The sequence below is a fragment of the Pteropus alecto genome, unplaced genomic scaffold (assembly GCF_000325575.1).
Source record: "Pteropus alecto unplaced genomic scaffold, ASM32557v1 scaffold148, whole genome shotgun sequence".
Taxonomy (NCBI): domain Eukaryota; kingdom Metazoa; phylum Chordata; class Mammalia; order Chiroptera; family Pteropodidae; genus Pteropus; species Pteropus alecto.
The window spans coordinates 270,575-282,357 of NW_006442105.1; the positions used below are offsets into that span (position 1 = coordinate 270,575).

The 11,783-nt window shown below is 39.3% G+C and overlaps 1 protein-coding gene across 4 annotated transcripts in view; it reads left to right on the forward strand.

Moving 5' to 3' along the window:
• The first annotated feature begins 625 nt into the window (after positions 1-625).
• FAM168B (family with sequence similarity 168 member B) overlaps positions 626-11,783 on the forward strand; it is a 57,390-nt gene continuing 46,232 nt past the window's right edge. Inside the window, exon 1 of one of the 4 annotated variants that reach the window (XM_006919853.3) lies at positions 626-729. The gene's annotated coding sequence lies outside the window, so the exon portion shown is untranslated. Of the gene's footprint in view, positions 900-1,007; positions 1,152-11,783 lie in introns of those variants that run through there. The other 3 variants (XM_006919852.3, XM_015595601.2, XM_015595600.2) reach the window with 3 other exon arrangements.

Consider the following 11,783-nt stretch of genomic DNA (forward strand, 5'->3'; position numbering starts at 1 on the left):
TGATGTCTTCATTTGTAAAATGATTATGACTTAACGAATACATTACATTGAAAAGTGATTGGTAGAGTGAGCACTGTGTCCATGCTGGTGGCCATTGTGTGGTACCTGCACATCATCCCTGAAGCGTGCTCTTAGTGGGGCAGCATTTACCCTCACCCCTACTAGATCAGCCCTGGCTGCAGGAGTTGAGCCTGGTGCTCAGCTGTCATCATTGAGCATCACAGCCAGAAGTGGGTCACCAATCAGCATCGCGCCCTTGCATCTGTGTTTACACGAAGGTTCCTGAAGGGCAGCGGCTGTTTTAAAATACGTACTCAAATACATTTTTCTCATAAGACGTTAATAAAACGCTATAATTATGTTCCATTATGTTCTTCTTTCCTTACTGCATCAGTAGGAATGCAAAAATAGTTTTAAGAAAAACATTCCCTACGAGCGTTTATTGGAAAAGGGTAACAGAGATATCCTCGCGGGCGCAATAGACCTCTATGGATATCTGCCTTCCATGCTCCTCACCCTAGGGTTCCCCAACGCACCCAGACCGTTTCGATCCCTAGATCCGGGGGCTTTCCGGACGCAGACGGGAGCGCGCACGTCGCCACCTGAGCCCGGAAAGCGCCGTCGAGTCACGTGCCCGTGCGCACCCGCAGCAGCGCGCTCCAAGCGGAAGTGAGGTTGGCGGTCGTGGCTGCGCAACTTCGGTGAGCAGCGCCGGCTGCAGACAGGAAGGTAGGCCGGCGGGTCCGAGGGTGCGTAGAACACTGGGGCATCGCGACTCAGTCCCGTATCGGAGCAGGCCTCCGAGGCGCTCGCCCCTCGCAAAGTCCCACCGCCAAGCCCGCCCCGGGCCAGCGAGCGCTGGTCCCCGTGGCCGAGGCCGGCGCAACGATCGCGGCGTGGTGAGTGCCGGCTGGAGCCCCGGGTGGGGCGGGGGCTCGCGCTGCTGCCGGGCCGGAAGTGCGATGCTTTGTGCTGGTGGCCTGGGGCGGTGCCAAGGTCGAACCCGCCGCTGGGGTGGTCCCACGTCCCGGAAGGGACCCGCTGAGCTTTGTCCCTCAGGGCCGGGCAGGGTATGGGGCCCTGGGACGCGGAGCCTGAGAGGCGGAGCTGGATTCGTGCCGGTGCGGTGGGCGGCGGGTGTTGCTATCCAGGTGGAATCATTGCTCAAGAATGTCCTCTGGGCCTTTTTAAGGTTCAAATTAGATCAGATCAGGAAAATGGATGAAAAATGGGGAAGCAGCGATTGTTTCTGTAATTTAGGTTCTTATGATTTTAATCATTTCAAATGTGTAAACTATTTACTTTGTCTACCAACAAAGTAAAGATTATTCCATTTTCCTGGCAGAAACTTAGTGTTCGTTTTTCTGGTTTAAAAGACTTTTAATGTTTTCTTCAGAAAGGACGTTTCGTGGCCCAGTCTTGGTTAAATTTGGAATAGAGAGGTGCACCTTTACAACGTGTCCACAAAACGGTATTTCTCTTTTACAGTGTATATAAGTGTAGTGCATTTAAAGGATTGCATGAATTAATGTTTCATTAAAGTCATGCATAAAAATATTTTGCAGTGTTTTGGCATGCAAGAAAATTTTGAGAATGAAAAGGTTTGTTTAGTTCTCATTCCTTATATTTTCAAGTCACCGTTGAATACTTTGAGATTATTTCCCAAAATAGTATATGGAAAACTAGATTAAAAGCTTTTGTTTTTTGACAGAAAATAGGGACACATTTTTAAACATTGGTAAGTAAAGAAGTAGTGGCATATTTTTTCAGTGACAGCCAAGAGTCAAACAATTCAAGCCTATTTTTTCTAATGTTGAGGCTGCCGTGGTGCACATTGTGATGTTTTTTGTTTTTCTTAAACTAAGTGGGCTTGCAGCTAATGTTTGCATATGTTTCTTAGGTTTAGTTGTGCTGTGAAACTAAGATCTGGTAGAGATTCCCTAAGGCTTTAAGAATTAGGGACAGCCTGCTTCCTTGTGTTATGCTAGGTGTTACTTTTGTAGCAGTGATTAGAAATGCCAAGCAGGTAGCATCCCTCTTTTTGCTGCTTGCCCTTCTGAATAGTGGAAGAATTGGGCTATGTGTGTAGGGTAAGTGCCTGCAACCCAGGCGGAAGGAGGAAGCACCATATGATACTCTTGCTGCCCTTGCCCTCTTATCAGGCCTTGTTATATTAGAATTTTTAGTTATTACTCTACTCTGTAATTGCCTTTCAACTCATTTCCATTTTAAGGTTAGATGGAATTGTAATGCCAAAATTGTTTGAATTTTCAAACACTGGGACAGTAAGTTTTGTAATGCCACAGCAGTAGAGGATTAGAATTCAAAAAACAAAAAATCTTAAGTGCATTTAAAACATATCTTTTTATAGATTCTGTAGTTTAAAGGGAACTTTTTGCTTACCATACTTGACTTATGTAAATAGCTTCTTTTCCTGGATCAGTTGAGAACAATTTTAAAACACAGTACACCAGTATAATGAAATAATAAGTTACTTTTCTGATGTCTGTGTTCTATACCTTTGACGTCTCTCCAGTTGTACGATGCAGAAATATGAATTTTTCCAAATAGATGGCCAGCCTTGGTAGTGAAGATAAAATTTGGGGGAATTGAGCTCTTTCTCCTTTTATATGCTCTTCTTGATGATATCAGACATTACTAATATCCAATGTTGGTTGTACTAAAGGTTATTGTATCTTGTATATTGGTGTCTCAGAGGTAGAATTTAAGCCCCTTGAGATTAGTTTTATTGATATGAAATGCTAATATATAAGGCCTTTAAAATTTTATAATTGTTCTTTTGTGTGGAACTTTGTCATGACTTTTTTAATTTTTATTTTTCAATTAGAATTGACATTGTACAGTATAGTAGTTAGATACTTACATAATTTACAGAGTGGTCTCCCAATTAGTCTAGAATCCACCTGGCGCCATACACATTTATTACAATATTATCGACTATATTCCCTATGTTGTACTTCCCATAACTGTTTTGTAACTACCAATTTATACTTTTTAATCCCTTCATCTTTTTCACTCAGCCTCCAAACCCTCCTCCCACCAGTTCTCTGTATCTGTGCGTCTATTTTTGTCGTTTGTTCGTTTATTTTGTTCTTTAGATTCCACGTATAACTGAAATCATATGGTGTTTGTCTTACTCTCACTTCTTTTACTTAGCATAATACCCTCGAAGTTCATCCATGTTGTTGCAAATGGTAAGATGTCATTTTTTTATGGCTAATATTTCCATTGTGTATGTATGTGTGTGTGTGCGCCCACACACAAATCAATACATACACAGTATATATATATATACACACACAGCATAACTTCCTTAATCATTTATTGATGGGCACTTAGGTTGCTTCCATATCTTGGCTATTGTAAATACCACTGCAGTGAACACAGGGGTGCATATATCTTTTTAGATAAGTGTTTTGGTTTTCTTTGGATAAATACCCAGAAGTGCAATTGCTGCATCATAAGGTAGTTCTATTTTTAATTTTTTGAGAAACCTCCAGACTGTTTTCCATAATGGCTGTACCAATATACAGTCCTAATGACAGTGTATGAGAGTTCCCTTTTCTCCACATCTTCACCAACACTTGTTTGTTGATTTATTGATGATAGCCATTTAGACAGGTGCGAGATGGTATCTTATTGTGGTTTTAATTCTCATTTCTCTGATTAGTAATATTGAGCATCTTTTCATATGTCTATTGGCCATCTGTATGTCCTTTTTGGAGAAATGTCTATTCATGTCCTCTGCCCATTTTTAATTGGATTGTTACTTTTTTGGTATTAAGTTGTGCGAGTTCTTTATAAATTTGAATATTAACTCCTTATTAGGTATATCATAGGCACTTTTCTTCTCCTATTCTAGGCTGTCTTTTCGTATTGTTATTGGTTTCCTTCGCTGTGCAAAACCTTTTTAGTTCGAAGTAGTCTCATTTATTTTTTCTTTTGTATCCCTTGCCCAAGAGGATATATATCAGGAAAAAATTACTAAGAGCAACAGCAGCATTTACTGCCTGTGTTTTCATCTAGGAGTTTTATGGTTTCAGGTTTTACATTTAAGTCTTTGATCCATTTTGAGTTTTTTCTTGTATAGGGTGTAAGAAGGTGGTCCAATTTCATTTTTGTGTGTGTATCTGTCCAGTTTTCCAAACATTTATTGAAGAGACTAGCTTTAACCCCATTGTATATTCCTGCCTCCTTTGTCATTGATTAAATGACCATATAGGTGTGGATTTAGTTCAGCACTCCGTATTCTGTTCCATTGATCTATGTGTCTGTTTTTATGCCAGTACCATGCTGTTTTGATTACTATAGCCTTGTAGTATAGTTTGATATTAGGTAGCATGATCCTCCAACTTTGTTCTTCTTTCCCAAGATGGCCATGGCTATTCAGGCTCTTTTATGGTTCCATATACATTTTTAGATTATTCTAGTTCTGTGAAAAATGCCATTGATATTTTGATAGGGATTACAGTGAATCTATAGATTGTTTTGGGTATTATGGACTTTTTAATGATGTTAACTCTTCATATCTCTGAGCACGGTATATGTTTCCATTTATTTGTAGCTTCAATTTATTTAATGACTTATAATTTTCTTAGTATAGGTTTTATACGTCCTTGGGTAAACTTATTCCTAAATATTTTATTGTTTTTGATGCACTTGTAAATGGGATTCTTTTAATTTCTGTTTTTGATAGTTCATTATTGGTGTATAAAATACAATTGATTTCTGAATATTAATTTTGTATCTTGCTACTTTACTGAGTTCATTGATCAGTTCTAACAGTTTTGTGGTGGAATCTTTAGGGTTCTCTATATGTAGTGTCATGTCATCTGCAAGTAGTGACAGTTTTACTTCTTCATTTCCAATTTGGATGTCTTTTATTTCTTTTTGTTGTCCAACTGCTGTGCCTAGGATTTTCAATACTATGTGGAATAAAATGGTGAAAGTGGACATCCTTGTCTTGTTCCTAATCTTCAGGAAAATGTTTTTAGCTTTTCCCTAGTGAGTGTAGAGTTAGCTGTGGGTTTGTCATGTATGCATTTTATTATGCCGAAGTGTGTTTCCTCTATTCACACTTTGCTGAGAGGTTTTATTATATGCTGGATTTTGTCCTAAATGCTTTTTCTTCATCTATTGATATGATCATATGATTTTTATCTTTCAATTGGTATATCATGTTAATTGATTTAAGGTTAGTGAAGCAACCTGGCATCCCAGTAATAAATTTGACATGATCATAATGTATAATCTTTTTAATGTAGTGCTGAATTTAGTTTGCTAATATTTTGTTAAGGATTTTTGCATGTATGTTTATCAAAGATATTTGCCTATAATTTTTTTTTGTAAATTCTTTGTTGGATTTTGGAATCAGGTTAATAATGGTGGCCTTGTAAAATGAGCTTGGGAACCTTTTCTCCTTTTGATTTTTTTTGGAACGGTTTGAGAAGAATAGATGTTAACTCTTCTTTGAATGTTTGGTAGAATTCACCTGTGAAGCCATTAAGTTTAGGACTTTTGTTTTTTTGGGAATTTGATTACTGATTTGATTTTGATAGTAATCTGTTAGTTCAGATTTTGCGTTTCTTCTTGACTAGTCTTGGGAGATAGTATGTTTTTAGGAATTTCATCCAGATTTTCCAGTATGTTGTCATGCAATTGCTCATAGTATTTTCTTATAATTCTTTGTATTTCTGTTGAGTCAGTTGTCACTTCTCTTTTCTGATTTTATTTATTTAGGTCCTCTCTTTTTACTTGATGAGTCTTGTTAAAGATTTACCAATTTTGTTATATCCTTTCAAAGAACCAGCTCTTAGTTTTCATTGATCTTTTGTATTGGTTTTTTTTTAGCCTGTATTTCATTCATTTCTGCTTTGATCTTTATTATTTCCTTCCCTCTAGTCACTTTGGGCCTTGTTTGCTCTTATTTTTCTAGTTCTTTTAGTTGTAAGATTAGATTGAGATTTTTCTTGTTTCTTGAGGTAGGCTTGTATTGCTATGAATTTCCCTCTTGGAAGGCTTCTGCTATGTCTTGATTTTGAATCGTTGTGTTTTCATTTTCATTTGTCTCAAGGTATCTTTTGATTTCTTTCTTGATCTCATTGTTAACCCATTCATTGTTCAGTAGCATGTTATTTGGTATCCATGTGTTTGTATGTTTTTCAGAGGGGGTTTTTTTTTTTTTTTTTTTTTTGGTAATTGATTTCTAGTTTCATATTTTGGCCAGATAAGACGTTTGATATAATTTCGGTCTTCTGGAATTTACTGAGACTTGTTTTGTGGCCTAACGTGTGGTCTGTCTTGGAAAATGTTCCATGTGCACTTGAGAAGAATGTATATTCTGCTGCTTCGGGGTGAAATGCTTAAAAATAACAATAAATCTATGCGATCTAATGTGTCACTTAAGGCCACTGTTTTCTGGATTTTCTGTCTGGAAGATCTGTCTGTTGGTGTCAATGTGGTGTTCAGGTCCTCTACTATATTACTGTCGATCTCTCCTTTTGTGTCTTGTCAGTGTTTCCTTTATATAGTTAGGTACTCCCATGTTGGGTACATAAATGTTTACTAGAGTTATATCCTCTTGTTAGATTGGTCCCTTTATTATTATATAATATCATTTGTCTCATTATAGCCTTTGTTTTAAAGTCTGTTTTGTAATATGAGTATTGCTATACCAGTTTTTTGTTTTGTTTTTGTTTGCCTGAAATATCTTTTCCTGTCCCATCCCTTTACATTCTACGCGTGTCTTTGATCTGAAGTGGGTCTGTTGTAGACAGCATATGTATGGGTCTTGTTTTCTTATCCATCTAGCTGCCCTATGTCTTTTTATTGGAGCATTTACTCCATTTACATTTAAATTTATTATTGATAGGTACATAGTTATTGCCATTTTATTAATCATATTTTGTTCCCTTCTCATTTACTGAATGAAGTCCTTTTAACATCTTGTAATACTGGCTTGGTTGTTATGAATTCTTTAAGCTTTTTTTTTTTGTTTGGGAAGCTCTTTATCTCACCTTCAATTTTAATGGATAGCCTTGATGGGTAGAGTAACCTTGGTGGTTGTTCCTTGCTTTACATCACTTTAAATATTTTGTGCCAATTTCTTCTGGCCTGCAAATTTCTATTGAGAAATCAGCTGACGGCCTTATGGGAGCTCCCTTGTAAGTAACTAGTTGTCTTTCATTGCTGCTTTTAGAATTCTTTTTGTCTTTAACTTTTGGCATTTTAATTATGATGTGTTTTGATCTGGGCCTGCTTGGATTCATCTTGTTTGAGACTGTGTTTCCAGGGTGGGGGAGTTTTCCGTCATTATTTCTTCAAATCAGTTCTCAATCCCTTGTTCTCCTTCTGATACCTCTGTGATGCAAACGTTGTTAAGCTTGATGCCCCAGAGGTCCCTTAAACTTTCCTCATTTTTTTGTATTCTTTTTTTGCCGTTCTAATTGGGTGTTTTCTGCTACCTCGTCTTGCAAATCACTAGTTTGATCTCCTGCTTCATCTACCCCATTATTGATTCCTTCTAGTGTATTCTTCATTTCAGTTGTTGTATTCTTCATTTCTTACTGGTTCTTATTTACAGTTTTTATGTGCTCTTTATTTTTTTGTTTTATTTTTATTTTTACTTATTTTTATGTTCTTTTTAATGCTTACTATCACTTAATTCTAAATGAGATCATCTATTCTTCCCCTCAGTAAGTTTATTGAGCATCCTTATTACTAATGTTTTGAACTTTGTATCTGGTAGGTTTCCTTTATTTTGTTTAGTTGTATTTCTGGAGTTTTCTCCTGTTCCTTCATTTAGGACATGTTTATTTTCTCATTTTGGCTGCCTCTCTGTGTTCGTTTCTAGTATTAGGTAGATTTGGTACATCTTCCAGTCTTGGCTGGGGGGCTTTATGTAGTAGGTGTTATGTTTGACCCAGTGGTTCAGTCTTCCTGGTCAACTGTGCTGGGTGCTCCAGGAGTATCCATTAGTGGGGTTGTGTGTGCCCTCCTGTAAAAGTGGAAATTCTCCAGTTTCAGGGAAGTGATATCCCTGGGTGCCAGCCCCAGGGAGAAGCGCAACATTCCAAGGAAAAGATGATAAAACTGTCTGTTAGGCCCTGTTTGCTGGGAGTTCCCCTGAATATATTTATCTGTGTACAAAGAGTTACAACTAACTTCTGCTTCTTGTAATCTGTTCATTCAAAGATGTAGTAAAAAAAACCTTATAAGCAGCCTGCTCGGGAAGCTCAGGGCTGATTTCCTCTAACCCTGCGTGGTAGAGAGTCAGTCGCCGGCCGGCTAATAAAGGCTCATAATTAATCTCAATTGGCTCCGTGGGTCTCAGAATTATCCGTGCCACAACACTCCTTGCTGTAATGGAGCCTTGATTGCTTTTGGCATGTCAGTGGGTGGGACTGACTCTCAGGCTGACTGGCTGTGAAGACTGGCCACACCCACAGGGTATGAGTTGTTTTGTGGGGGTTTGTGTAAGCAGCTCCTGTGACTGTTGAGAACAACTTTTGGGTATGCTGCTAGTGGTCCTAATCAGGTGGCACGCTTTTGCGGTCTGACGCCAGCTTCTAATTATGTTGGTTCTAGGGTTCTTTTGGGGTGTGGGGGGTCTCCCATTCAGGCCAAGGTCTGATGCTGCCTGTGACTTCCTAGGGCTGCCTACAAAGCAATCCACCTACAAAGTGATCCATGGTTGGTTGCTGCCTGAACTGGACCTGGAGGTACATGGGAGAGCCTACACTCCTAACTGAGGCCGGCTGCCTCCAGTACTTGGCCTGGAGCAGGTTTCCAAAAAGTCTGGGGACACTTCAAGGCCTGAGGGTACCTGCTAGGTGCCTAGAAGGGCCAGCAGCTGAAGAAGTCTTGGGTGGTACACGAGTTGGGTGAGATGAGGTCCCTGGAAGTCACCAGGGTGGGGCAAGTAGCCTTCCCCATATTGGTGCAGGTTAAGATTTTGTTCCAGAGCTGAGCCTGTGGCTATTCACAAAAGTCTCAGATCACAGGGGAGCTAACTGCAACCTTTCTTGGGCCCCCAAATTCCTCAGATTTGTTCAGGAAATACTGCGGCTTGGTTTGGGGCTGGTTGCCCACCACCTGAATTATATCAGGAAGTACGTGAGTGGAGAGGCCTCTTGATTGCTGCTAAAAGAGCTTCATGCCAGAGGACTAGGTGGGGCTGGTGGCCCAGCCTTTAATATGCCTCTGGCAGTTATCTAATTGGGTGGGGCAGGATCCCAAAGAGTCACAGGGGTAGAGAAGAGGATTTCACCAGGCCAACTTGCATTTAAATTCAGCCCTGTAGAGGGAGGACTCACCACAGGCAAGATGGCCCCTACCTGTAGGCTGCATAGGAGAAGGGCTCAACAGAGGGATAATGGCAGCCGTTCCTCTAGCCCTTGCCCTGAAGCGAGGTCTCTGGCACCCCCCCGAGCTGCTTTCCCTCCACAGGAGCCCAGAGCGAGTGCTTGTGAGTCTGTGTGTGGGCCCTTTAAGGAGATGTCTGAGCTTCTAGCAGTCTTCCATCTCACCCAGACGGTCGGAATCTTCACTGATTTTTATAGCAATTTTGTGGGAACTCCTCTTCCCGGCACTGAATCTGTATGTTGGGGAGCCCTGGTGTGGGCCGAGTTCCCTCGCTTCTTAAAGGGGCACCTCCAGAGCCAAGATATTCCTCCTGATGCTCAACCTGGTCATGGTGTGTTTTGAAACTAGGGGAAGTAGTTCAGTGATTGGTCTTAAATATACTTTCTCTTTGATTATTATTGGATTTTCAAATTGAAGACTTTTGCTGTCATCTTTTTGAAAGGTAAATCTGAGATTTGTCTTCTGATGCAGGTGTCAAACCACTCGTAGGAATTCTGACAGTTGAGTCATTTCAAATGAGAAACTTTTTTTTTTTTTTTAAAGGGATAACCCTATGGATCCAGCCCTGGAATGAGATCCTTTGTCCAAAGCAAATCAGACTGAGAAATTGGAGGTTTCTGAGTGCCTACTGGTGCTTGAATCTCAGGCAGAGCAGCGATGGTGTTTTTTTTTTTTTTTTTGGATAAATTTAAAAAGTATAGCAATACAGTCAGTATAGCTGTACCCAACATCTCGATGTAACAATTATTAGCATTTTCCTGTAGTATCCCATTTTTGTAGCAATGTTTTAAATTATAGACATCATGTCATTTCTATCCTTACATGCTTTAGTATGTATTTCTAAAAAATGACATATCTTTTCATAACCAAAATACTGTTATCACACTCAACAAAATTAACAACAGTTGTTTAATACCCATTTTCAGTTATATCCCCAAATATTTAAATACCTTTTTACATGTTTTCAATGTAAATTAAGATCCAAAAAAAAAATCCACCTGTAGCCTTTATGTGTAAATTTATTTAATCTAGAACGGTCCTTCTCCCCACCCCTCCACCTTTTTTTCAGACTGTTGACTTACTGAAGAAACTGGGTCATTTGTCCCAGAAAGCCCCACCTTTTGGGTTTGTCTCATTGCTTCACAGTATTGTTCAGCTTATTCCTCTAACTCCTGTCTAGAAGTTAGATGTATAGACTCCATTAGATTCAGATTTTAGTGTTTTGTAGCAGTACACTGGATAATACAGAGTAATTCCCTTAACTGAGGATGCACGTAATGTTAAGTAGTTTGACTCTTAGTGATGTTAAGATTGATCAGTGGATTTTAAGATTGGTCAGTTTTCACATTCACTAACCAATAAACAGATGTTTCAACAATTCTGAATTAGGTTTTAAATAAATGTCTTAACATCATGTTTGAAAAGTCCTGTGTTCTCTGTTGGATAGTTCTTTTGTTCAAGAACATTCAGAAGATATTTATGAGCCACCTCTGTGCCAAGCAATAGTGAGATGCAGGGAGACAGGGCTGAATAAGCTGTTTTCTTTGCCCTTGAGCCACACAATCTTGGGGGAATCTGTGATCATTTGAACAAGTAACTTAATGAGCTGTTTGACATTAGTTTAGAGACCTTGTCTTTGTATTACCCAATGTAAACCCTTTTGTTGAATTCAAGAGGGAACCACAACATTTTTTTTCATCAATGCTTTTACCAAATTTTTTTATCTGTAACTTTTAATTTAGTAAGACTTTTTAATCACTTTAGGAAATATTTACTATTTATTAGTCTCTGGGGAAGTAAAAGTGTTTTCACGAAAGATAACCTCTGGGTACTTTGGAACTAATGGTGTTTAGAATTCAAATGCAATTCAGTAAATTTTTTAGTGGTACATGTAGAATGGAATTTTATGATTGGTTTAGACTCTAAGTCAAGTCATTATGGAAGGAAAACCTGTGTTTAGTGCTTTATTTGAGTTGTTCACAATTTTTGACCATTATGAATAATGCTGTTAGGTTCGCCGAAGGATGAATGCACAAGATGGAAGGGGTTTAAGCGTGGTTTATTGTAGCAGAGTGACAGTTGGGCTGAGCCAAAGATGGCGTCAGCGCTGAATGCGAGGGGACTTGAAACTTACATGGGGCTCGAGGTGAGCTTTTTCAGTGGGCGTATTTCAGGTGGGTAAATTGGTGGTGAAGGGAGGAAAGTCAAGTGAAATGGGAGGTGAGCATGTAGCATTGCCAATCCAGATGTTGCAAGGTGCAATTCCCATACAACGATAAGGAAGGAGTCTAATCCCCAGGCTATAGGGGTAGAGATACGGCCCTTTTGGACCTAACATTCCAGCCTTTTTTGTTTTATGGAATAGGGATGGCAACTCGGTTTTCTGTAGCTGCTTCCTG